The following is a 27,969-nucleotide window of genomic DNA, read 5'->3' on the forward strand; positions in this document are numbered from 1 at the left end:
TTTAATGAAACTTTTTGCCATAACCTCTTGTATGTCAACATTTTAAACTGCCAATATAAGCAGAAAATGAAGAAAACAGCCAAATAAAGTGCTATGTCAGCACAAAGAACATCAAGATTGAGCCAAAAATAATATATAAACAAATTAGCAAAATTTACAAAAAAAAACACAAAAAAATAAAGATAAGAAAAACAAAAAATCACAAATCTTGATATGTTGGCGGTGGAGATGTGTCTAGTTCACGCTTCTCATCAGGTGGCCTTTGTAGGCCCAATTGTCCTTGGCCCTGTGAGGATGTGGTACTGGCTGCAGGAACATTAGGCCTGTTCTGATGCTGGGCAGTAGGCAAATTTAAAAATGGATTCTGACTAAAGCCATGATGTTCCTGAACATATGGCCTGGAATCATACCCCAAACCAAACTTGCCATGTTGTCCAAAGCCAGGTTGGGACCAGCCTCCAGCACTGGGTCTGGACAAGTGGCCATATTGGGATGGTTGCTGATATCCAGCCATATGGTACTGAGGTTGCCATGGTGGATTTTGTGTGGGTTGGGGTTGAGTTGTCGGCTCACGTGGAGTGGGTGCTTCAGATCCCTGTTGAGCATGCACCTGTTGGAATCTTTGAGGCCGCAGGATATTTTGTGGTGACATCTGCCACTGTTCTATCATCTCCATAAGCGGGTATGGGTTATTTGGGGGGTGCATGCATCAATAAGGATCTGAATGCACCCTCTCGCACGAAGCCTCAACTCACGCTCTATGGGCCTCAAATATCGTGACAGGCTCCTTGTAAAGCCCTTCTCACCATCATCCTCATGGACCCTTGCCAGGTAGCTCAACACCCCAGCATCAATGTTTCTCCTACTTTGTAGGAGCTCTCTCCTGCGGCGAGCACGCTGGAAAAACAATCCAGCCTGTGGTGAGTGCTCAAGGGCAACTGTAGGGCTGCTGCTGTTTGCCTGCTCATCCTGGCTAGGTGGTTCTGCTGCTGCTGCTGAAGACGGTGGTGCTTCTTCTTCTTGGGCTGCTGCTGATTCTGGAGCTGGCTGGGCAGATGAGGAGGATCCTGGATGGATGGAGCCTGAGGGATCCGAAGATGGTCCAGCCACCTCTTCTCCTTCCCCAACTGGGTCAATGAGTACCTCAGAATCTGACCCTGTCTCCCTGTCAGTGAGGTTAGACTGTGTTCTGTAAGGTAAAAATATTTTGAGTACAAAAATTTTTTTAGAAAAGAAAATCAGTTATCAAAAAAACATAAAATGTGTTATGAGGTTTCTACTTATGTCCTGAGGTCCATGCTGGGGTTCAAGAAAGATAATCTATCGAAATAGATGTATTTCTTCTTTTTCGGAGGTGCATCTGCCCCACTTTTTTCCCGCTGCTGCCTCTCCCTCCTGTACTGATCGCGGATACTCCGCCATCTTGTTGTAACAGCACCCACTGAAACAAAAAACATGAAAGAAAGATATTAGCCCATTATGCACAGTGGTCACACAAGGTGTAATTGACTACACAGATTTTAGTGTAGCATAGCAATATGCATTTGGGGAATACATTTATTAGTAACTTTGTTCAAATAACACAATTTAAATGTAAGGCCACAAGGACAGAGTCCGCTACCCTCTATCCCAGAAAGAACCATATTAGAAAAACATTGTTAACCCCTTCATGACCCAGCCTATTTTGACCTTAAAGACCTTGCCGTTTTTTGCAATTCTGACCAGTGTCCCTTTATGAGGGAATAACTCAGGAACGCTTCAACGGATCCTAGCGGTTCTGAGACTGTTTTTTCGTGACATATTCGGATTCATGTTAGTGGTAAATTTAGGTCAATAAATTCTGCGTTTATTTGTGATAAAAACGGAAATTTGGCGAAAATTTTGAAAATTTCGCAATTTTCACATTTTGAATTTTTATTCTGTTAAACCAGAGAGTTATGTGACACAAAATAGTTAATAAATAACATTTTCCACATGTATACTTTACATCAGCACAATTTTGGAAACAAAATTTTTTTTTGCTAGGAAGTTATAAGGGTTAAAATTTGACCAGCGATTTCTCATTTTTACAACAAAATTTACAAAACCATTTTTTTAGGGACCACCTCACATTTGAAGTCAGTTAGAGGGGTCTATATGGCTGAATATACCCAAAAGTGACACCATTCTAAAAACTGCTCCCCTCAAGGTACTCAAAACCACATTCAGAAGTTTATTAACCCTTCAGGTGCTTCACAGCAGCAGAAGCAACATGGAAGGAAAAAATGAACATTTAACTTTTTAGTCACAAAAATTAATTTTAGCAACAATTTTTTTATTTTCCCAATGGTAAAAGGAGAAACTGAACCACAAAAGTAATTGTCCAATTTGTCCTGAGTACGCTGATACCTCATATGTGGGGGTAAACCACTGTTTGAGCGCACGGCAGGGCTTGGAAGGGAAGGAGCGCCATTTGACTTTTTGAATGAAAAATTGGCTCCACTCTTTAGCGGACACCATGTCACGTTTGGAGAGCCCCCGTGTGCCTAAAAATTGGAGCTCCCCCATAAGTGACCCCATTTTGGAAACTAGACGCCCCAAGGAACTTATCTAGATGCATAGTGAGCACTTTGAACCCCCAGGTGCTTCACAAATTGATCCGTAACAATGAAAAAGTACTTTTTTTTCACAAAAAAATTTTTTAGCCTCAATTTTTTCATTTTCACATGGGCAACAGGATAAAATGGATCCTAAAATTTGTTGGGCAATTTCTCCTGAGTACACCAATACCTCACATATGGGGGTAAACCACTGTTTGGGCACATGGTAAGGCTCGGAAGGGAAGGAGCGCCATTTGACTTTTTGAATGAAAAATTATCTCCATCGTTAGCGGACACCATGTTGCGTTTGGAGAGCCCCTGTGTGCCTAAACATTGGTGCTCCCCCACAAGAGACCCCATTTTGGAAACTAGACCCCCCAAGGAACTTATCTAGATGCATATTGAGCACTTTAAACCCCCAGGTGCTTCACAGAAGTTTATAACGCAGAGCCATGAAAATAAAAAATAATTTTTCTTTCCTCAAAAATGATTTTTTAGCCTGGAATTTCCTATTTTGCCAAGGGTAATAGGAGAAATTGGACCCCAAATGTTGTTGTCCAGTTTATCCTGAGTACGCAGATTACCCATATGTGGGGGTAAACCACTGTTTGGGTGCACGGCAGGGCTCGGAAGGGAAGGCACGCCATTTGGCTTTTTAAATGGAAAATTAGCTCCAATCATTAGTGGACACCATGTCACGTTTGGAGAGCCCCTGTGTGCCTAAACATTGCAGATCCCCCAGAAATGACGCCATTTTGGAAACTAGACCCCCAAAGGAACTAATCTAGATGTGTGGTGAGGACTTTGAACCCCCAAGTGCTCCACAGAAGTTTATAACGCAGAGCCATGAAAATAAAAAAATAAAATTATTTTCTCAAAAATTATATTTTAGCCTGCAATTTTTTATTTTCCCAAGGGTAACAGGAGAAATTTGACCCCAAAAGTTGTTGTCCAGTTTCTCCTGAGTACGCTGATACCCCATATGTGGGGGTAAACCACTTTTTGGGCACATGCCGGGGCTCGGAAGTGAAGTAGTGACGTTTTGAAATGCAGACTTTGATGGAATGCTCTGTGGGCGTCATGTTGCGTTTGCAGAGCCCCTGATGTGGCTTAACAGTAGAAACCCCCCATAAGTGACCCCATTTTGGAAAGTAGACCCCGAAAGGAACTTATCTAGATGTGTGGTGAGCACTTTGAACCCCCAAGTGCTTCACAGAAGTTTATAATGCAGAGCCGTGAAAATAATAAATACGTTTTCTTTCCTCAAAAATAATTATTTAGCCCAGAATTTTTTAATTTTCCCAAGGGTAACAGGAGAAATTTGACCCCAATATTTTTTGTCCAGTTTCTCCTGAGTACGGTGATACCCCATATGTGGGGGTAAACTACTGTTTGGGCACATGCCGGGGCTCGGAATTGAAGTAGTGACGTTTTGAAATGCAGACTTTGATGGAATGCTCTGCGAGCGTCACGTTGCGTTTGCAGAGCCCCTGATGTGGCTAAACAGTGGAAACCCCACCACAAGTGACCCCATTTTGGAAACTAGACCCCGAAAGGAACTTATCTAGATGTGTGGTGAGCACTTTGAACCCCCAAGTGCTTCACAGAAGTTTATAATGCAGAGCCGTGAAAATAATAAATACGTTTTCTTTCCTCAAAAATAATTATTTAGCCCAGAATTTTTTATTTTCCCAAGGGTTACAGGAGAAATTGGACCCCAATAGTTGTTGTCCAGTTTCTCCTGAGTACGCTGATACCCCATGTGTGGAGGTAAACCACTGTTTGGGCACACGTCGGGGCTCAGAAGGGAAGTAGTGACTTTTGAAATGCAGACTTTGATGGAATGGTCTGCGGGCGTCACGTTGCGTTTGCAGAGCCCCTGGTGTGCCTAAACAGTAGAAACCCCCCACAAGTGACCCCATTTTGGAAACTAGACCCCCCAAGGAACTTATCTAGATATGTGGTGAGCACTTTGATCCCCCAAGTGCTTCACAGACGTTTACAACACAGAGCCGTGAAAATAAAAAATCATTTTTCTTTCCTCAAAAATGATGTTTTAGCAAGCATTTTTTTATTTTCACAAGGGTAACAGGAGAAATTGGACCCCAATAATTGTTGCGCAGTTTATCTTGAGTATGCTGGTACCCCATATGTGGGGGTAAACCACGGTTTGGGCGCACGTCGGGGCTCGGAAGTGAGGGAGCACCATTTGACTTTTTGAATACGAGATTGGCTGGAATCAATGGTGGCGCCATGTTGCGTTTGGAGACCCCTGATGTGCCTAAACAGTGGAAACCCCTCAATTCTACCTCCAACACTAACCCCAACACACCCCTAACTCTAATCCCAACTGTAGTCATAACCCTAATCACACCCCTAACCACAACCTTAATTCCAACCCTAACCCTAAGGCTATGTGCCCACGTTGCGGATTCGTGTGAGATTTTTCAGCATCATTTTTGAAAAATCCGCGGGTAAACGGCACTGCGTTTTACCTGCGGATTTTCCGTGGATTTCCAGTGTTTTTTGTGCGGATTTCACCTGCAGATTCCTATTGAGGAACAGGTGTAAAACGCTGCGGAATCCGCACAAAGAATTGACATGCTGCGGAAAATACAACGCAGCGTTTCCGCGCGGTATTTTCCGCACCATGGGCACATCGGATTTGGTTTTCCATAGGTTTACATGGTACTGTAAACCTGATGGAACACTGCTGCGAATCCGCAGCGGCCAATCCGCTGCGGATCCGCAGCCAAATCCTCACCGTGTGCACATGGCCTAATTCTAAAGGTATGTGCACACGCTGCGGAAAACACTGCGGATCCGCAGCAGTTTCCCATGAGTTTACAGTTCAATGTAAAAGGTTGCACTCTATCGTGCAAAAGCATGTCTAATATGAAATATATGAAATATGAATCGCAAAATGGCATTTGAACATTAGGAAAATATTTAAGAGACGCTTTGCACAGAATTTGATATAATCAAATAGTGTGAGCCCATCAACCAATCGTCAAGGTGGTCTCATAACTGATGGGTCCCTGACCCTCCTGTCCAAATGTGAAATTGGGCTTCACCCTCCCCCCCCCCCGTGGCTACGATCGCTCTGATTGGCTGTTGAAAGTGAAACTGCTAATCAGAGCGATTTGTAATATTTCACCTATTAAAACTGGTGAAATATTACAATCTAGCCATGGACGATGCTGCAATATCATTGGCCATGGCTGGAAACACTGGTCTGCACCCCCCCACCCCACCGATCCCCACCAAGTCCTCCGATCAGTCCGGTACACAGCTCCGCTCCCGTTCGTTCTCCTGTCCGCTCCCCTTGTGCTCTTGTCCGCTCACCCCCGTGCTCCAATCCCATCCCCGTGCTCCAAGCCACCCCCCCCTGAACTCCGATCCACCCCCCTGCACTTCGATCCACCCCCCTGCACTCCGATCCACCCCCGATGCTCCGATCCACCCCCCATGCTCCCCCCTACCCCATCATACTTACCGAGCCTCCCGGGGTCCGTCCGTCTTCTCCTTGGGCGCCACCATCTTCCAAAATGGCGGGCGCATGCGCAGTGTGCCCGCCGAATCTGCCGCCCGGCAGATTCGTTTCAAGTGCATTTTGATCATTGTGATAAAACCTATCACAGTGATCAAAATAAGAAAATACTAAATGACCCCCCCCCTTTGTCACCCCCATAGGTAGGGACATTAATAAAATAAAGACTTTTTTTTTTCTTCCACTAAGGTTGGGGTAAGAACTAGGGTTAGGGTTAGGGTTAGGGTTTCTGTATGTGCACACGAATTCTGGTCCTTTGCGGATTTTTCCGCAGCCGATTTGATAAATCCGCAGTGCTAAACCGCTGCAGATTTATTGCGGATTTACCGCGGTTTTTCTGCGCATTTCGCTGCGGTTGTACAACTGCAGTTTACTATTGGAGCAGTTGTAAAACCGCTGCGGAATCCGCAGAAAGAAGTGACATGCTGCGGAATGTAAACCCCTGCGTTTCCGTGCAGTTTTTCCGCAGCATGTGTACAGCGATTTTTGTTTCCTATATGTTTACATTGAACTGTAAACTCATGGGAAACTGCTGCGGATCCGCAGCGTTTTCCGCAGTGTGTGCACATACCGTTAGAATACCGCTATGTGCACATTGTGCGGATTTGGCTGCGGATCCGCAGCGGATTGGCCGCTGCGGATTCGCAGCAGTGTTCCATCAGGTTTACAGTACCAAGTAAAAATATGGAAAACCAAATCCGCTGTACCAATGGTGCAGAAAATACCGCGCGGAAACGCTGCGTTGTATTTTCCGCAGCATGTCAATTCTTTGTGCGGATTCCGCAGCGTTTTACACCTGTTCCTCAATAGGAATCCGCAGGTGAAATCCGCACAAAAAACACTGGAAATCCGCGGTAAATCCACAGGTAAAACGCAGTGCCTTTTACCCACGGATTTTTCAAAAATGGTGCTGAAAAATCTCACACGAATCCGCAACGTGGGCACATAGCCTTAGGGTTAGGGTTGGAATTAGGGTTGTGGTTAGGGTTGTGTTGGGGTTAGGGTTGTGAATAGGGTTATGGCTACAGTTAGGATTAGGGTTAGGGGTGTGTTGGGGTTAGTGTTGGAGGTAGAATTGAGGGGTTTCCACTGTTTAGGCACATCAGGGGTCTCCAAACGCAACATGGCGCCACCACTGATTCCAGCCAATCTTGTATTCAAAAATTTAAATGGTGCTCCCTCACTTCCGAGCCCTGACGTGTGCCCAAACAGTGGTTTACCCCCACATATCGGGTACCAGCATACTCAGGACAAACTGCACAACAATTATTGGGGTCCAATTTCTCCTGCTACCTTTGGGAAAATAAAAAATTGCTTGCTAAAACATCATTTTTGAGGAAAGAAAATTATTTTTTATTTTCACGGCTCTGCGTTGTAAACGTCTGTGAAGCACTTGGGGGTTCAAAGTGCTCACCACATATCTAGATAAGTTCCTTGGGGGGTCTAGTTTCCAAAATGGGGTCACTTGTGGGGGGTTTCTACTGTTTAGGCACACTAGGGGCTCTGCAAACGCAATGTGACGCCAGCAGACCATTCCATCAAAGTCTGCATTTCAAAAGTCACTACTTCATTTCTGAGCCCCGACGTGTGCCCAAAAAGTGGTTTACCCCCACATATGGGGTACCACCGTACTCAGGAGAAACTGGACAACAACGGTTGCAGTCAAATTTCTCCTGTTATCCTTGGGAAAATTAAAAAATTCTGGGCTAAAAAATTATTTTTGAGGAAAGAAAACTTATTTATTATTTTCACTGCTCTGCGTTATAAACTTCTGTGAAGCACTTGGGGGTTCAAAGTGCTCACCACACATCTAGATAAGTTCCTTTTGAGGTCTAGTTTCCAAAATGGGGTCACTTGTGGGGGGTTTCTACTGTTTAGCCACATCAGGGGCTCTGCAAACGCAACGTGACGCCCGCAGAGCATTCCATCAAAGTCTGCATTTCAAAACGTCACTACTTCACTTCCGAGCCCCGACGTGTGCCCAAACAGTGGTTTACCCCACATATGGGGTATCACCGTACTCAGGAAAAACTGGACAACAACTATTGGGGTCAAATTTCTCCTGTTACCCTTGGGAAAATTAAAATATTCTGGGCTAAAAAATTATTTTTGAGGAATGAAAACGTATTTATTATTTTCACAGCTCTGCGTTATAAACATCTGTGAAGCACTTTGGGGTTCAAAGTGCTCAGCACAGATCTAGATAAGTTACTTTGGGGGTCTAGTTTCCAAAATGGGGTCACTTGTGGGGAGTTTCTACTGTTTAGGCACATCAGGGGCTCTGCAAAAGCAACGTGACGCCCGCAGAGCATTCCATCAAAGTCTGCATTTCAAAACATCACTACTTCCCTTCCAAACCCCGACGTGTGCCCAAACAGTGGTTTACCCCCACATATGGGGTATCAGCGTACTCAGGAGAAACTGGGCAACAAATTTTGGGGTCAAATTTCTCCTGTTACCCTTGGGAAAACAAAAAATTGCGGGCTGAAAGATCATTTTTGAGAAAAGAAATTTTTTTTTTTATTTTCATGGCTCTGCGCTATAAACTTCTGTGAAGCACTTTGGGGTTCAAAGTGCTCACCACACATCTAGATTAGTTCCTTTGGGGGTCTAGTTTCCAAAATGGGGTCATTTGCGGGGGATCTGCAATGTTTAGGCACACAGGGGCTCTCCAAATGTGACATGGTGTCCGCTAATGATTGGAGCTAATTTTCCATTTAAAAAGCCAAATGGCATGCCTTCCCTTCCGAGCCCTGCCGTGCACCCAAATAGTGGTTTACCCCCATATATGGGGTATCAGCATACTCAGGACAAACTGGACAACAACATTTGTGGTCCAATTTCTCCTAATACCCTTGGCAAAATAGGAAATTCCAGGCTAAAAAATAATTTTTGAGGAAAGAAAAATTATTTTTTATTTTCATGGCTCTGCGTTATAAACTTCTGTGAAGCACCTGGGGGTTTAAAGTGCTCAATATGCATCTAGATAAGTTCCTTGGGGGGCCTAGTTTCCAAAATGGGGTCACTTGTGGGGGAGCTCCAATGTTTAGGCACACAGGGGCTCTCCAAACGTGACATGGTGTCCGCTAACAATTGGAGGTAATTTTCCATTCAAAAAGTCAAATGGCGCACCATCCCTTCCGAGCCCTGCCGTGTGCCCAATCAGTGGTTTACCTCCACATATAAGGTACCAGCGTACTCGGGAGAAATTGGCCAACAAATTTTAGGATCCATTTTATCCTATTGCCCATGTAAAAATGAAAAAATTGAGGCAAAAGAAATTTTTTGTGGAAAAAAAGTACTTTTTCCTTTTTACGGATCAATTTGTGAAGCACCTGAGGGTTCAAAGTGCTCACTAGGCATCTAGATAAGTTCCTTGGGGGGTCCAGTTTCCAAAATGGGGTCACTTATGGGGAGCTCCAATGTTTAGGCACACAGGGGCTCTCCAAACGCGACATGGTGTCCGCTAACGATGGAGATAATTTTTCATTCAAAAAGTCAAATGGTGCTCCTTCCCTTCCCAAGCCTTACCATGTGCCCAAACAGTGGTTTACCCCCACATGTGAGGTATCGGTGTACTCAGGAGAAATTGCCCAACAAATTTTAGGATCCATTTTATCCTGTTGCCCATGTAAAAATGAAAAAATTGAGGCTAAAAGAATTTTTTTGTGAAAAAAAAGTACTTTTTCATTTTTACGGATCAATTTGTGAAACACCTGAGGGTTTAAAGTGCTCACTATGCATCTAGATAAGTTCCTTGGGGTGTCTAGTTTGCAAAATGGGGTCACTTGTGGGGGAGCTCCAATTTTTAGGCACACGGGGGCTCTCCAAATGCAACTTGGTGTCCGCTAAAGAGTGGAGCCAATTTTTCACTCAAAAAGTCAAATGGCGCTCCTTCCCTTCCAAGCCCTGCCGTGCTCCCAAACAGTGGTTTACCCCCACATTTGAGGTATCAGCGTACTGAGGACAAATTGGACAATAACTTTCGTGGTTCAGTTTCTCCTTTTACCATTGGGAAAATAAAAAAATTGTTGCTAAAAGATCATTCTTGTGACTAAAAAGTTAAATGTTCATTTTTTCCTTCTATGTTGCTTCTGCTGCTGTGAAGCACCTGAAGGGTTAATAAACTTCTTGAATGTGGTTTTGTGCATCTTGAGGGGTGCAGCTTTTAGAATGGTGTCACTTTTGGGTATTTTCAGCCATATAGACCCCTCAAAGTGACTTCAAATGTGAGGTGGTCCCTAAAAAAAATGGTTTTGTAAATTTCGTTGTAAAAATGAGAAATCGCTGGTCAAATTTTAACCCTTATAACGTCCTAGCAAAAAAAAAATTTTTTTTCCAAAATTGTGCTGATGTAAAGTATACATGTGGGAAATGTTATTTATTAACTATTTTGTGTCACATAACTCTCTGGTTTAACAGAATAAAAATTCAAAATGTGAAAGTTGCGAAATTTTCAAAATTTTCGCCAAATTTCCGTTTTTATCACAAATAAACGCATAATTTATTGACCTAAATTTACCACTAACATGAAGCCCAATATGTCATGAAAAAAAAAATATCAGAACCGCTAGGATCCGTTGAAGCGTTCCTGAGTTATTACCTCATAAAGTGACACTGGGGTTGAGTGAGGACTTACTTTTTGCATGCTGATCTTATGTTTTTTTTAATACCATTTTGGTCTAGATGCAATCTTTTTACCGCCTGTTATTGCATTTTATTGCAATGCTGCAGCGACCAAAAAAGTGTAATTCTGGCGTTTTGATTTTTTTCTTGCTACACCATTTTCCGATCAAATTAATTATCTTTATAAATTGATAGATCTGGAGATTCTGAACACGGCAATACCAAATATGTACAGTACAGACCAAAAGTTTGGACCCACCTTCTCATTTAAAGATTTTTCTGTATTTTCATGACTATGAAAATTGTAAATTCACACTGAAGGCATCAAAACTATGAATTGACACATGTGGAAATATACTTAGCAAAAAAGCGTGAAACAACTGAAAATATGTCTTATATTCTAGGTTCTTCAAATTAGACACCTTTTGCTATGATGACTGCTTTGCACACTCTTGGTCTTCTCTAGATGAGCTTCAAGAGGTAGTCACCGGAATGGTTTTCACTTCAAAGGTGTACCCGCTCAGGTTTAATCAGTGGGATTTCATGCCTTATAAATGGGGTTGGGACCATCAGTTGTGTTGTGCAGAAGTCTGGTGGATACACAGCTGATAGTCCTACTGAATAGACCATTAGAATTTGTATTATGGCAAGAAAAAAGCAGCTAAGTAAAGAAAAAGGAGTGGCCATCATTGCTCTAAGAAATGAAGATCAGTCAGTCCGAAAAATTGGGAAAACTTTGAAAGTGTCCCCAAGTGCAGTTGCCAAAACCATCAAGCTCTACAAAGAAACTGGCTCACACGAGGACCGCCCCACGAAAAGAAGACTAAGAGTCACCTCTGCTTCTGAGGATAAGTTTATCCGAGTCACCAGCCTCAGAAATCGCAGGTCAACAGCAGCTCAGATTAGAGACCAGGTCAATGCCACACAGAGTTCTAGCAGCAGACACATCTCTACAACAACTGTTAAGAGGAGACTTTGTGCAGCAGGCCTTCATGGTAAAATAGCTGATAGGAAACCACTGCTAAGGACAGGCAACATGCAGAAGAGACTTGTCTGGGCTAAAGAACACAAGGAATGGACATTAAGAAAAAGGAAGAAAACAGACTGGGCCAATAACGGTATGCACACCCATGAATTATGTAAATATATCAAACAATTTTAATTTTTAATTACACCTCAAAACAAGACTATAAAACCAATTAAAAAGGTCTGGGTACAGGACCATACACCATCACCCCTAAACATGTGTGGCATGGATTAGCCTGACACATGAAGAAAATGTTAGTACGTAGATACAAAATATATATATACAGTGTATATACTGTGAGTGGTATTACCAGCTATATGGCTTTATCTGCTCTCTTTTTCATGTTCTCCAAGGTTTAACCCTGCTGTTGTCTTCGGTCTGGGGAGACCGATTTTGAACTTTGGTATTTTTTGGGGTGTTCAAGATGCGGTTCTGAAACTTGTGGTTGATTGACTTAAATGAGGATGGGTCGGTCGGCCACGGGTTTCAGAGCCGCATCTTGAATATTTTAAAGAATATTGAAGTTCAAGGTCGGTCGTTTTTGACCGAAGACAACAGCAGGGTTAATTATACAGACACTCATTTGAGTGCTGATATGGTTCATTTGCCCACTTGGATGTGTGTATGATATATGCCCTTTTTTCATGGTCACGCAGGTTTTCTTCTGGCAATGCAGACTTTATTATGCAGGGCCAACCAACTGGACATTATTACTCCTAATGAAAAACGTTACATGTGGGTGGAGGATCCCATCATTGCAACATTCTATATGTTGCCAAAAATTCACAAGGATGACAAACAGCCCCCTGGTCGACCAATAGTTTCAAGTATTGGTAGCCTATGCGAAAGAGCTTGCCACTACATTGATTTTTTCTTGCAGCCCATTGCGGCAATGTTACCCTCGTACGTTAGGGACTCGCCTCACTTTATTGAAATCATTCGATACATCAATTTGCCGACTGAATTCCACGTAGTCACATGCGATGTGGAATCATTATATTCCAACATTAGCCATGTGGACGGCATTAACGCATTGTCCTTTTTTCTGAATTTGAGACAACATGAGGAATCTGGACACCATATGTTTCTTTTGGAACTTCTTAAATTTGTCTTACACCATCATTTTTTTCTTTTTGATAGGACTTTCTACCTCCAGGTGTCCGGTGTGGCCATGGGGGCTAAATGTGCGGCAGCCTATGCTAACATCTTTTTAGGCTGGTGGGAAGAGACTGTAGTTTACCCCTCCGTGACCTTCCAGGAGAAGGTGCGCCACTGTCATCGATACATCGATAACGTGTTTTTTCTATGGCTTGGCACCGAATCGGAGTGTGTTCAGTTTCTGCAGGACCTCAATACCAACTCCCATAATATTTTTCTTACACATTTTATGTCAACTGCCTCGGTCACCTATCTGGATTTGAAGATCATTGTAGAAGACCACCATTTGGTAACAGATCTCTTCTGCAAGTTAACAGCCACCAATGCACTACTGGAATACAGTAGTTTCCATACTACACATACCAAGGTGGGTGTCCCTATTAGCCAATTCTTGCGGGTGAGGCAGAATTGCACGCATGATATTGATTTCTTGTCGCAGGCCCGTGAGCTCACAAGTCGTTTCAAACAAAGGGGCTACCCTAAACGAATAATTTCATCTGCCTTCCAGAGAGCACGACGGGAAGATCAAGCGTCATTACTGACTCCGAGACCTCGCAACCTGGATAAAGTCACCAGATTTGTCACGGACTATAACAGCAGCTGGGACCAGGTAAAGACCATTATCACTCGACATTGGTCTATCCTCAGGACCGATTCTCAGACGGCAGAGGTAACGAGTGACAGACCTTTGCTTGCGATTAGACGGGCCCCCAACCTGCGAGATCTTTTAACAAACAGTCATTTCTCGAGACCTACAATTAGGCTTAATAGAGGGCTTAATCTCAAAGGGTCATTTCCCTGCAGGGATTGTAGTGTTTGTCCCTTCATGATACCCACAAGGAATGTTTTTTCTAATCCATTAGACTCATCTATCCATCGGCTTAAACATTATATCAACTGTAAGACGAGGACGTCATTTATGTTATTATTTGTCCATGTGGCAAACCGTATGTTGGACAAACCTCCCAGGAACCCAGAAAGAGAATCCAGAAGCACATTTCGACCATTCATTTGGCAGCTGCAGAACAACGTAAGGGTAAGCCCCTCACCCCGGTGGCAGCACATTTTTTGGCAACACATGGGGGCTCTACTTCCAACACTAGGGTTGTGGGGTTGCAGAGGATATTATATAGGGGTAGGGGCGGCAGCTCACATAACCAGTTCCTTCAGATAGAATCTAGGTGTATCTTCAATCTTCGGTCCACAGCACCACAGGGACTCAACGAAGAACTTTTATTCACTGGGTTTTTAGGTTGAGATAGGTGGGGCAGGCATGTCTGTGTATGGGGTCTTTTTTCCCTTACACATTTTTCACCTTGCCGCCTTCCTTCCATCTCCCCTTTAAAATTTGGGCCACCTGCATACCTATCTCATATGCTTGCTATTTGTTTTCATTCCTTAGAGCTCCATGCTGCTTATTGTGGATCAAGTGATTCCTTGTTCCAAACAGGATATACGGCTTGGGGACCAAACTGGACACTGGAAATATCCAAGCTTATGAGCTTATACATCTTGGGTGTAATTGGAGGAGCGTCATGATGGTATTGCCATGAGGACAACGTACAACGGTTCTTGGGACCCTGGTCTCCGGTGATGTCTACGCACGGGCACACATATCTCTGTTGCGGACCAGGACCATGATGAGGCAGTGAGGACGCCCTAGACATATCAAGATCTTTTCTTATTAAAGAAGACTGTATACATCTTGGGCTGTTAATCTTCAAAGAGTTTACATCCATGGAAGATACCTGGAGTCAGGATTTAGGGAAGATATACCTGCATACCGCTTTCCATCTATGAGGACTTATGCCCAATTTGGACGTCGCCACTAATTCTCTATGGGGATATATATTATGAGGACTGCTTTCCCTATTGGGGCTATGTAGATGAATGGACGCTATATTAACATTTTGAATAACTTTAGTTATATAGAGCGATAGGTATTTTTACTATGTGTGGTATATTCTATATGTTCCTATTTAGGTTCATAGTCCAGTTCACTGCTAACTATAGTTATTGTTACTTATTTTGGCACTCTTCATAAATATTATCTCTCCCCTGCTTGGAAAATGTGGCCATCTACATGTCCGTACACTAGCGGGCTGACTTTAACCCTTGGCAATCATTTCCATCTGTTGCCATCCAAGCTTCTATTGTACTGTGAGTGGTATTACCAGCTATATGGTTTTATCTGCTCTCTTTTTCATTTTCTCCAAGGTGTAATTATATAGACACTCATTTGAGTGCTGAAATGGTTCATTTGCCCACTGGGATGTGTGTATGATATATGCCCTTTTTTCATGGTCACGCAGGTTTTCTTCTGGCAATAGATACTTGCCGTTTACTCCTTGCATTCAATCTGCACATGCGCGATCTTCCTCCTCTAGTGTTACCGTTCTGCATGTGCAACTGCACCATGACAACGGTTAGACTTTCCGGCTATAGCCATTTCTGGCACGCTCCATGCGGCGACTCCCACTGGCGCGGCGTTCCCTAACTGCACACCGGTCTGTATTCAATTCATTTATGTTTATGTATATTATACCTCAAGGGGGACGTATTGATTCACTTCCCCTGACGAAGCTGCGCTTGCAGCGATATGCGTGGAGTTTGCTGCCTCACCCCTCCACTTGTCTCTTGTCCTTACCAGGCACCGTCATCCATGGTATACCTTTGCTGAGTATTGGTGCCATAGATATACTTCTGGGGCAATATACTATGGTCTCACTGTGTTCCTACTTTTGAGCTTATGGCTCTTTAGTCATAGCATACTTTGCCTGTTCTCTTGTATGATTGTGGGATATTTGCCACACACCTGGTTGGGGCTTTGAGCAGTCTAAGTCCTATCAGGGATATTAGGGACAGATATATTGATAGTACCATTGCCGCTATACCACAATGGTGAGAGAATGCACCAAGAGATTGTGGTGTACCATCCAATGTAAAGCAGGCTCTGGCTGGATACACAGACAGGCAGGTGTATGGTAAAGGGATTACCTGTGACTTGCACAGTCCATTGAGGCTTGCAGTTGGTATTATATGGTATATTTTGACTGGAGTGTTGCTTTAACAAAATAAATCAGCCTTTCTCAACTGCTTGTTGGTCTATCTTTCCATCTTCTTATAGTAATTAACATGTAAAACTGTGGAAATGGACACACATTTTTTGAAGTGACCTTTCACACTGATACAATGAAGAAGCACTTTCTCGTACTATGCTGTAATACAGACTGGCATGCTAATGTTCTCAGACTTTTAGAATGTTTCTTTCATTCTTAATGTTTCCTTCATGTAAATCACAGTCTTGCCAAAATGATTTCATTTTCTCACAATATGTTGCATCTAACAGCACTTTTTCAAGTACTAGTCTCTCTTCATTATTCACAGTTCCTTTTCCTACTTGTCAGGAATGACGGATTTGAGGACATAATCTAAATTTCTAAAGTTCTGTACTGTACAGACCCACAAAGATTTACTTTTAACAATATGTTCTAGTAGTTACATGCCAATTGGAATAAGCTGTAAATGGCTGCACAAGGCCTCCTGGGTGGTCTTCAAGAAGAGTATGCAATGGTTTTAAACATTGAGATATTACATACGGTAAAAGTACAACTATCGGAATGTTTTCTATTGGACTAATTATGACTTTAGTTGATTCACTAATTAAAATGCTATGAAGTATTGTTTGCGTTTCCACTTTTGTAATAATTATAAAATAATAATTCATCATAGCTTTTTGCAATTGTTTGTATTTCATTAAAGTGACTTGATTGAAAAGGAAGTTTCATATTCCATGATCTGAGATTACTAGGTGTTCACACGAAAAAGATAGCACATCTACACACACCACCAAAGAAAATCCACTGATAAAAATTATACTTTGTAATTCAGGCCATGAGAAGATGCAAGACACAAAGCTGAACAATAAAAATAAAGAATTATATAAAAAGTGTAAGTAATACTAATGTGTACATGACAATATATGTACATGTTAAAGGGAGCTGTACATGCAGTCTGATCTGTGAACAGCATGGTATAAAGAAGGAAAAATGATGAACAAAAAAAGCAAAATTGTACTTATCAGCTCTAATGAGATTGGTGTGGCTCATGGATGCACCAAATTGAAAAGGGAAGCACGGAAGAAGGAATACCAACTAATTGCTGGATGGAGTACTAAACAGGAACAAGATGCAGCAATCTCAACAAAAAATGTAGATATATAGACTAGATGTTACAAGCAATTTGAAAGTGAGATGTCCCCTACTGTATGACATTAGTAACAGAAGATTTTTTTTAAGCCTGTGGATTAGGCCTCTATAACAGACTAAATGCTATAAACAATTTGAAAGAGAGATGTCCCCTATTGTATGATGTTAGTAACAGAAGATTTTTTGGGGGCCTGTGGATTAGGCCTCTATAACAGACTAAATGGTACAAACAATTTGAAAGTTGGATGTCCCCTACTGTATGACATTAGTAACAGAATATTTTGGGGGGCCTGTGGATCAGGCCTCTATAACAGACTAGATGTTACAATTTGAAAGTGAGATGTCCTCTACTGTATGATGTTAGTAACATACTATTATTTTTGGTGCCTGTGGATCAGGTCTCTATAACAGACTAGATGCTACAAACAATTTGAAAGTCAGATGTCTCCTACTGTATGATGTTAGTAACAGGAGAATTTTTAGAGGCCTGTGGATCAGGACTCTATAACATACTAGATGCTAAAAACAATTTGAAAGTGAGATGTCCCCTACTTTACGCCGTTTGTAACAGAATCATTTTTTTGGTGCCTGTGGATTAGGCCTCTATAGCAGACTAAATGCTACAAACAATTTGAAAGTCAGATGTCCGCTATAGTATGATTTTAGCCACAGAAAAAAATTTGGGGGACCTTTGGATCAGGCTTCTATAAGACACTAGGTGCTACACACTAGGTACTACAAACAATTTGAAAGTGAGATGTCCCCTAGTGTGGGTGATGCCTGTATAAACTAGAAGACATGCTCCAAACAATTTCAAATTCAGATTTAGCCTGCTGTATCACATTTGTAAAATCCCCCAAATGTTCTTTTTTACTAAATTGTTCTACAGACAGAACAATTTAACTGCCATAAAATTACAATGTGAGATAAGGCAACCTGTATGACGTTTAACAATAGGAAAATTATTTTTTTATATGTGCTTGAGGTCTGCAGACAGCTAATGTCAACCCAACAAAATGACAACGTGGGATATGGCGGTCTGAATCATGTTTCGCAACAGAAAAATTATAATTTGCTTCTAATGTGTGTTCTGTCTGCCAGTTTCATATCACCACCATATTAGTTTCATATTACCACCACAAAATGACAGTGTGGAATATGGTGAGCTGTGTCACATTTTGAAACAGAAAAATGTATATTTTTTGATGAGCATGAGCTATGCACACTGTGAAATTTCACCCCCACTAAATAGCAAGGTGAGATATGGCATGGTAAATCAAGCTAGCAATTGCCCCTAAAAAAATATTTCTTCATGTGCAACAGCTCAAATCACAGAACTACAGTAAAGACCAAAGGTTTGGATACACCTTCTCATTTAAAGATTTTTCTGTATTTTCAGGACTATGAAAATTGTACGTTCACACTGAAGGCACTGACGAGGAAAAAGCTAACATATTAAACACCTTCTTCTCCACGGTATTCACGGTGGAAAATGAAATGCTAGGTGAAATCCCAAGAAACAATGAAAACGCTATATTAAGGGTCACCAATCTAACCCAAGAAGAGGTGCGAAACCGGCTAAATAAGATTAAAATAGATAAATCTCCGGGTCCGGATGGCATACACCCACGAGTACTAAGAGAACTAAGTAATGTAATAGATAAACCATTATTTCTTATTTTTAGTGACTCTATAGCGACAGGGTCTGTTCCGCAGGACTGGCGCATAGCAAATGTGGTGCCAATATTCAAAAAGGGCTCTAAAAGTGAACCTGGAAATTATAGGCCAGTAAGTCTAACCTCTATTGTTGGTAAAATATTTGAAGGGTTTCTGAGGGATGTTATTCTGGATTATCTCAATGAGAATAACTGTTTAACTCCATATCAGCATGGGTTTATGAGAAATCGCTCCTGTCAAACCAATCTAATCAGTTTTTATGAAGAGGTAAGCTATAGGCTGGACCACGGTGAGTCATTGGACGTGGTATATCTCGATTTTTCCAAAGCGTTTGATACCGTGCCGCACAAGAGGTTGGTACACAAAATGAGAATGCTTGGTCTGGGGGAAAATGTGTGTAAATGGGTTAGTAACTGGCTTAGTGATAGAAAGCAGAGGGTGGTTATAAATGGTATAGTCTCTAACTGGGTCGCTGTGACCAGTGGGGTACCGCAGGGGTCAGTATTGGGACCTGTTCTCTTCAACATATTCATTAATGATCTGGTAGAAGGTTTACACAGTAAAATATCGATATTTGCAGATGATACAAAACTATGTAAAGCAGTTAATACAAGAGAAGATAGTATTCTGCTACAGATGGATCTGGATAAGTTGGAAACTTGGGCTGAAAGGTGGCAGATGAGGTTTAACAATGATAAATGTAAGGTTATACACATGGGAAGAGGGAATCAATATCACCATTACACACTGAACGGGAAACCACTGGGTAAATCTGACAGGGAGAAGGACTTGGGGATCCTAGTTAATGATAAACTTACCTGGAGCAGCCAGTGCCAGGCAGCAGCTGCCAAGGCAAACAGGATCATGGGGTGCATTAAAAGAGGTCTGGATACACATGATGAGAGCATTATACTGCCTCTGTACAAATCCCTAGTTAGACCGCACATGGAGTACTGTGTCCAGTTTTGGGCACCGGTGCTCAGGAAGGATATAATGGAACTAGAGAGAGTACAAAGGAGGGCAACAAAATTAATAAAGGGGATGGGAGAACTACAATACCCAGATAGATTAGCGAAATTAGGATTATTTAGTCTAGAAAAAAGACGACTGAGGGGCGATCTAATAACCATGTATAAGTATATAAGGGGACAATACAAATATCTCGCTGAGGATCTGTTTATACCAAGGAAGGTGACGGGCACAAGGGGGCATTCTTTGCGTCTGGAGGAGAGAAGGTTTTTCCACCAACATAGAAGAGGATTCTTTACTGTTAGGGCAGTGAGAATCTGGAATTGCTTGCCTGAGGAGGTGGTGATGGCGAACTCAGTCGAGGGGTTCAAGAGAGGCCTGGATGTCTTCCTGGAGCAGAACAATATTGTATCATACAATTATTAGGTTCTGTAGAAGGACGTAGATCTGGGTATTTATTATGATGGAATATAGGCTGAACTGGATGGACAAATGTCTTTTTTCGGCCTTACTAACTATGTTACTATGTTACTATGTAAAACTATGAATTAACACATGTGGAATTATATACTTAACAAAAAAGTGTGAAACAGCTGAAAATATGTCTTATATTCTAGGTTCTTCAAAGCAACCACCTTTTGCTTGGATGACTGCTTTTCACACTCTTGGCATTCTCTTGATGAGTTCAAGAGGTAGTCACCAGGGATGGTTTTCACTTCACAGGTGTGCCCTGTTAGGTTTAATGGGGTTGGGACCATGAGTTGTGTTGTGCAGAAGTCTGGTGGATACACAGCTGATAGTCCTACTGAATAGACTGTTAGAATTTGTATTATAGCAAGAAAAAAGCAGTTAAGTAAAGAAAAACGAGTGGCCATCATTACTTTAAGAAATGAAGGTCAGTCACTCCAAAAAATTGGGAAAACTTTGAAAGTGTCCCCAAGTGCAGTGGCACAAAAGATCAAGCGCTAAAAAGAAACTGGCTCACATGAGGACCACCCCAGGAAAGGAAGACCAAGAGTCACCTCTGCTTCTGAGGATAAGTTTATCTGAGTCACCAGTCTCAGAAATCGCAGGTCAACAGCAGCTCAGATTAGAGACCAGGTCAATGCCACACAGAGTTCTAGCAGCAGACACATCTCTACAGCAACTGTTAAGAGGAGACTTTGTGCAGCAGGCCTTCATGGTAAAATAGCTGCTAGGAAACCACTGCTAAAGACTGGCAACAAGCAGAAGAGACTTGTTTGGGCTAAAGAACAAAAGGAATGGACATTAGACCAATTCTGTGCTCTGGTCTGATGAGTCCAAATTTGAGATCTTTGGTTCAAAAATTCAAAGTGTCTTTGTGCGACGCAGAAAAGGTAAACGGATGGAATCTACATGCCTGGATCCCACCATGAAGCATGGAGGAGGAGGTGTGATGGTGTGGGGGTGCTTTGCTGGTGACACTGTTGGGGATTTATTCAAAATTGAAGGCATATTGAACAAGCATGGCTACCACAGCATCTTACAGCGGCATGCTATTCCATCCGGTTTGCGTTTAGTTGGACCATCATTTATTTTTCAACAGGACAATGACCCCAAACACACCTCCAGGCTGTGTAAGGGCTATTTGACCAAGAAGGAGAGTGATCGGGTGCTATGCCAGATGATCTGGCCTCCACAGTCACCAGACCTGAACCCAATCGAGATGGTTTGGGGTGAGCTGGACCGCAGAGTGAAGGCAAAAGGACCAACAAGTGCTAAGCATCTCTGGGAACTCCTTCAAGATTGTTGGAAGACCATTCCCGGTGACTACCTCTTGAAGCTCATCAAGAGAATGCCAAAAGTGTGCAAAGCAGTCATCAAAGCAAAAGGTGGCTACTTTGAAGAACCTAGAATATAAGACCTATTTTCAGTTTTTTCAGAATTTTTTGTTTGGTATATAATTCCACATGTGTTAATTCATAGTTTTGATGCCTTCAGTGTGAATGTACAATTTTCATAGTCATAAAAATACAGAAAAATCTTTAAGGCTAGTTTCACACTAGCATTTTGAGGAGCTGCAGAGGGCTGTGGACTTCCTCCGTAAAGTCCCGCCCTCGGCTGCTAGCTCCACCTACTTCTGCATGCGGCGGGCATGCGGCCTGCGTACCTATCTTTAAATTGCTGCAAAGTCGATTCCTCAGCCACACAGGATACTACCTAGCTAAAGTATTTGAGTAAGAAATAACCGCCTAGCTAGCTAATTAGCTAAAATCTAGCTTCTAACACATCCAGCATTCAGGAGCAGCCTCTCTGTGCCGTTACAGTGTCCAAATGGTGCTAAAACAAGATGTCCGCTCTTTGTATGGAGAGTGACATGTGATTTCAGCAGTCAATGACTCAAGCCGTTGTATCAGGACATTGTGGATTTTTCCTGAACCCTGATTGGCTAGCAGCAATGTTCACACATAAAGTTACGAGGTACACATAAAATTGGCCATTTTTGTGCGCTAAAAGCTCTCATTTTTCATATTTCTAGTGCAGTAATGCAGTTCAAATTTCGTTTTTTCAAGTTTGCATGTTTTGGCGCTGCAGTGTGCTGCCCTATTTATTTAACTATATACGAGTTGGCGACTCTGGGTTCAGCACCTGTTCACACTCAGTCTATGTTTGGATGTGCAGGTCAGGTTTTTGAAATGTATTCTCTAGCCTTCTGATCGTGCACTCCCCGCCTCCTAGCTTCAGGTGTTTTAATTATAGTAGGTCCAATACCCCTCCACATAGAGAGAGAATTTGAGTCCAAGAAGAGGTTTCACATGTACCCGTTCAGATGGAGACGTTTATTCTCAGTGAGGTAGGTCAAACGTAGGACCTCGTATAAGAGAGATGCCTTAACGTGGCTACGAGGTACACATAAAATTGGCCATTTTTGTGCGCTAAAAGCTCTCATTTTTCATATTTCTAGTGCAGTAATGCAGTTCAAATTTCGTTTTTTCAAGTTTGCATGTTTTGGCGCTGCAGTGTGCTGCCCTATTTATTTAACTATATACGAGTTGGCGACTCTGGGTTCAGCACCTGTTCACACTCAGTCTATGTTTGGATGTGCAGGTCAGGTTTTTGAAATGCACACATAAAGTTAAGACATTTTTTTTTTGCAGTTTACAATCACATCGAGCCTCTGAGCTCTGCAAACCCACTCCCTCATTAAACATGCCCATGACATACCATCATTATCATTGCAAATGTGCTGAAAATCCTTTTACGGCAATGCAAATATTTTCTGTACTTTTTACCGATTGTTACCGATTTTTCCTGATTTTATAAAATGTTGCTTGTGTTTCTGATCACAGATCTGAAAGTGCCAAATCCCAAATTTATGTTTGGTAATCGCTTTCCAAACAAATTCGCTCATCAATACTCAGGACCTCCACGCTCCCAAATGGGATTTGCCTAAGCCAGGGCTTATCCAGACAAGAGAGAGAACCTAAATAAGTTTGGTTTGGTCTGATGCCTCCCTATAGCAGGTGAAGACAAGCAGGAAGATGCCGCAGTTCTAGGAGTGGTGCAGGAGACAATGCAGCAAGACAGCCTGACAAGGTAAGGAGAAGAGCAGTGAACGCAATGAGCAGGATGGCATCCATTAACTGTGCAAGTCAAAGGAGACCAATTGTGACCTGCGTGTTTAGTACTTGTGCCAGCACAACTTGTACCAATGCTTCTATCTGTTACTTCATTATTGGTCATCTATGGTATTTTTTTCTTTTACACACCACCAACCATTTCCACTTTTACCATATATTTTGTACATAAGTGCTATTAATGAAGCGCCCCCAGACGCAGGGCCGCGGAGTACTCGGTACCGGTCCTCTCTGTCTCGGTGCTGAGGTTGTCACGGTGGCTGGACCCGGTCCGTGACCCTGCTAAGGGGCGTCCAAGGAAAGGGTGATGAAATTATGTCAAGGGTTCGTGACGCCACCTGTGGTATTCGGTCAGGGTGACCGAGGCTGCTTGGGGGACCGCTGGGGTGATGGAATGGCAGCTAGATGGTATACCTTCCCACAGGTGAAGTATATCCCCAGGGTTTCCCAGTAGTGTAGGTGGCGATGATGTGAGGCGCAGTTAATAATGAGGACACAGGGTTGCAGTCTCTTTACCTTTTTACTGAAGACTTCGGGGTCTGCAATCCAGAGCACTGTTAACAGGGCTGGCTGAGTCCGGCCGGTCCGAAGGCACATCCAGAGTTCCCTTTGCAGGTGGAAATCAGTGCCTACCAACTAGCGCCTGTGTGTTGTAGTCCTTCCCTGCTGAGCATTCACGATAGTCCTCACAACTTTTGTATTCATTCGTTCTCTCTCTCTTCGTTCCCCAAGTTTATCTGGCTAGGACGCACCCGTTTGACGGGAAGGCCTGGAGTTATTCTGGGACCCTAGAGACGCCCCTCTCCCACAATTGCCCCCTATGTCTGCTTAGGTGATTTAAGGTAGACAGTCAACCTATAATCAACTGTCCTGCCGCTGTTTGAAGTAATGCTTGAAGTCTGTTACTTCCTCGGCGTTCCGGCCACCGGCTACGCGCCTCAGTAGGATGTTGCCGATCTCGGGGCATGACTCCTACTGGTTTTATCTCCTTGTGCTGTGATCTCGTTTCTCACTTCTCCACAATATCCTTCGCTTTGTGTCCTTCCTTAGGATGCCGCCGCAAGGTAGTGCAGGTGCGGCTCCGTAACGATCTGTCCTTTCTGCTAGGTACCTGCCAGGAACCCACCCCTGACAGGTCCTCACTGGAGCTCTCCCAGGCTGCGTTCTCCCTAACTTCCTATCCAACCCCCAGTTTTACCAGAGTGTGAGGAGTGGCCTAATACATAGTGCCTTTTGCTCCCCCTGGTGGCCGGAGTGTGAAGTGTAATGTGTGTTAGTGCAAGCAGACATAACATCACTCCCCTTAGTGGCAGAGCAACATTACTACAACGACCAGGACTCTGGGGCGCTGCATTAACATTTCCAAAACTTTTCACCCACAGTTATTCAACTTTGGATGACTGAACAAGAATTGCTAGGTAGGGACTAGTGATGGGCAACTCGAAAGGCAAAGTTCGGGGTCCGTACATGGACTTCGAACACAGAGTTCTCCTGGAAGTCCATGTTACTGTTCAGGTTTGGCAGCCCAAAAAAGCTTGTTGAAAGGCAACAGCATAGAGTGCTGAGTGCCTGACTCGCAGTTTCATATTAGTCTGGTACTTGTGCCCTCGCGGAATTGGGCAGGTTAATCTTTTCTAATCAAGCCACATACAAGGTTATCCTGGAAAAACAGTTGTTTCCTTCTGCTCAGGCAATGTTCCCCAACTCTGAGGACTGTTTTTTCCAGCAGGACAATGTGCAATGCCACACAGCTAGTTCAATCAAGATGTGGATAAAGTACCACCACTTCATATCCCTGTCATGGCCAGCCTAATCTCCAGACCTGAACCCCAGTGAAAACCCCTGGAATATAATTAAGAGGAAGATGGTTAGTCACAAGCCATCAAACAAAAAAGAACTGCTTAAATGTTTGTACCAGGAGTGGCATAAGGTCACCCAAAAGCAGTGTGAAAGACTGGTGGAAAGCATGCCAAGACTCATGAAAGCTGTGATTAAAAATCATGGTTATTCCATAAAATATTGATTTCTGAACTCTTCCTGAGTTAAAACATTAGTATTGTTGTTTCTAAATGATTATGAACTTGTTTTTTTTTGCATTATTTGAGGTCTGCAAGCAATGCATTTTTTTGTTATTTTGACAATTTCTCATTATCAGAAAATAAATAGAAAATTTATTGTTTGGAACTTTGGAGACATGTTGTCAGTAGTTTATAGGATAAAAAAACAATTTATATTTTAATCATAAATATACCTATAAAGAGAAAAATCAGACAAACTGAACATTTTGCAGTGGTCTCTTAATTTTTGCCAGAGCTGTATGTAGTGAGGGGGCATTAGACTGCATAAGAGAGCATCATATTGTGCAGAGGGGAGCTTTAAATGGGGGAGACTCGGGACATTATTAAATGTAAAGAGGGCACTTATTGTTATAGGGGAACTCAGGTTACTGTGACTGTCAAAGGAGTACACAGGGCATTATTACTTTCTAGGATAAAAAATGTGGGCTCTGGTTTGTAGGGCACTTGCACCCAGCATTACTATATTCTAAGGCTATATTCACACTTAGCGGTTTTTACCGCGGAACCGCCGCGATTTTGATGCTGCGGGTCCGCAGCAGTTTCCATAGCGTTTACAGTAACATGTAAACCCTATGGAAACCGCAAACCGCTGTGCACATGCTGCGGGAAAAACCGCGCGGGAACGCAGCGGTTTACAACCCGCAGCATGTCACTTCTTTGTGCAGAATCGCTGCGATTCTGCACCCATAGGAATACATTGAACCGCTTACTTCCCGCATGGGGCTGTGCCCACGTTGCGGGAAGTAAGCGGATAATGTGCGGGTGGTACCCGGGGTGGAGGAGAGGAGACTCTCCTCCAGGCCCTGGGAACCATATTTGGGGTTAAAAAATAAAAAATCTGGTTATACTCACCCTCTGATGTCCGGAGCTCCTGGGCGCTGCACGCGGCCGTACGGTCAGAGTTGCTGTGCGACCAGGACCTGCGGTGACGTCGCGGTCACATGACCGTGACGTCACGAAGGGTCCTTCTCCCACAGCATCTTTGGAACCGGAACGCCAGGTGCAGCGCCCAGGAGATCCGGACATCAGAGGGTGAGTATAACCAATTTTTATTATTTTTAACATTACTATTGATGCTGCATATTGCTGCATATGCAGCATCAATAGTATAGGCGGAAACCCGCAGCGGAAAACGCGGAACAAACCGCGATAAATCTGCAGGGAGAACCGCAGTTGTTTTGCCCTGCAGATTTATCAAATCCGCTGCGGGAGAACCCGCAGGGACCCGACGCAAGGTGTGCACATAGCCTAAAGGGTTGCTTTACAATTTAGAGGGCACAGAGAACAACACAGTAGCTGCAGTAATAGGGTCACATACAGCAGTCGCAGCTCAGCATTGGGGTATCGGCAGAATGAGGAGTTTGTGCAGGTTGGGAATAGTTACATAGGGGACAATGCTGAAAATGTGAGAAGTGAAATGTGTCTTTGTTGCATTCTCTGCAGCCCTGTCCTGGCTGGAAGAAGCTGTCGTGTCAGTCTGGGCCAGATGGAAAAGATGTGAAAAGTGAACGACTCCATCAGAAAGAATGTCAGCGGTAAGTTATTATCTATAAACACTGACAATATGGTGATAATATCAATATTGGTCTTTATATAGAGATTATTTTCAGCAACCGTGCGGTCATCTGCTGAGGTTCTCCTCCTCTATTAGGGCACGTCATCCAGTTGTAATCAAGGTCACCTAGTTAGGGGCCCACTCAGAAACTTTGACCCCTTAACCAAAGCCCTAGCTTTGCGTCTGCGACTCCCCCTCCCAAGTGAGGAAAAGGCTGTAACAAAATATTGTATGTTGGTAAGGATGAGCCCTAAAAAAAGTTTAGCAACATTAATACAGATCCTGATTATTCAACAAAAGCGGACTTATATCACATTGGCCACAAGAAGAGAACCATATATAAAAGCACCATTCTTTATTTTGTAAATTAAAATCCACAAGACAGAAAAGACATCACAAAAACAGAGTGTACAGAAGGACACGATAAACCGCATTCCATATAAACATATACCAGCATAGAAAAATATACTTTACTTTGGGTGGAATGGTATCATGTACCATTTTAAATATCAATAAAGGTTAAATAACCATATCAGTACAGCCATCACAAATAGTCTGATATAGAATATTGTATATTTCAAGTCCCACTACGGGTCATCTATTAAGCAATATGCATATCATTAGGGGTTACAAAGATCCCAGATATTATACAATTAAGGCACCATTTTGAGGTCATATAGTGTGTAATATACATACCATGCAGCAAAAATAAGCCATAGCAAAAAGACCCTTTATTTCTAAATAGAGGCGGTTCTACTCAGGGTTCTATGTAGAGTATGATGACCATATGAAAAGTAATAATTACCTGAGACCAGTTGTAACCAAGTGGACCGAATCAAGTGCGGAGTGCCAGCTGTACGTGCCTTCCTGGTGCGCCCCCGATGCATGTTTCGCCCTAGCTTCTTCTGGGGGCGTGCCTCTGCGACTCCCCCTCCCAAGTGAG

The 27,969-nt window shown here is 42.9% G+C and overlaps 1 long non-coding RNA gene across 1 annotated transcript; it reads right to left on the reverse strand.

The window, feature by feature from the left end:
- On the reverse strand, nt 1–27,969 carry LOC138657911 (uncharacterized). Its single transcript, XR_011317253.1, has 3 exons — nt 27,832–27,969; nt 1,281–1,441; nt 1–1,189 (listed from the first exon to the last, which is right to left on the reverse strand). It is a non-coding gene; the product is annotated as an uncharacterized lncRNA (long non-coding RNA).

Source organism: Ranitomeya imitator, chromosome 1, assembly GCF_032444005.1.
Source record: "Ranitomeya imitator isolate aRanImi1 chromosome 1, aRanImi1.pri, whole genome shotgun sequence".
Lineage (NCBI taxonomy): Eukaryota > Metazoa > Chordata > Amphibia > Anura > Dendrobatidae > Ranitomeya > Ranitomeya imitator.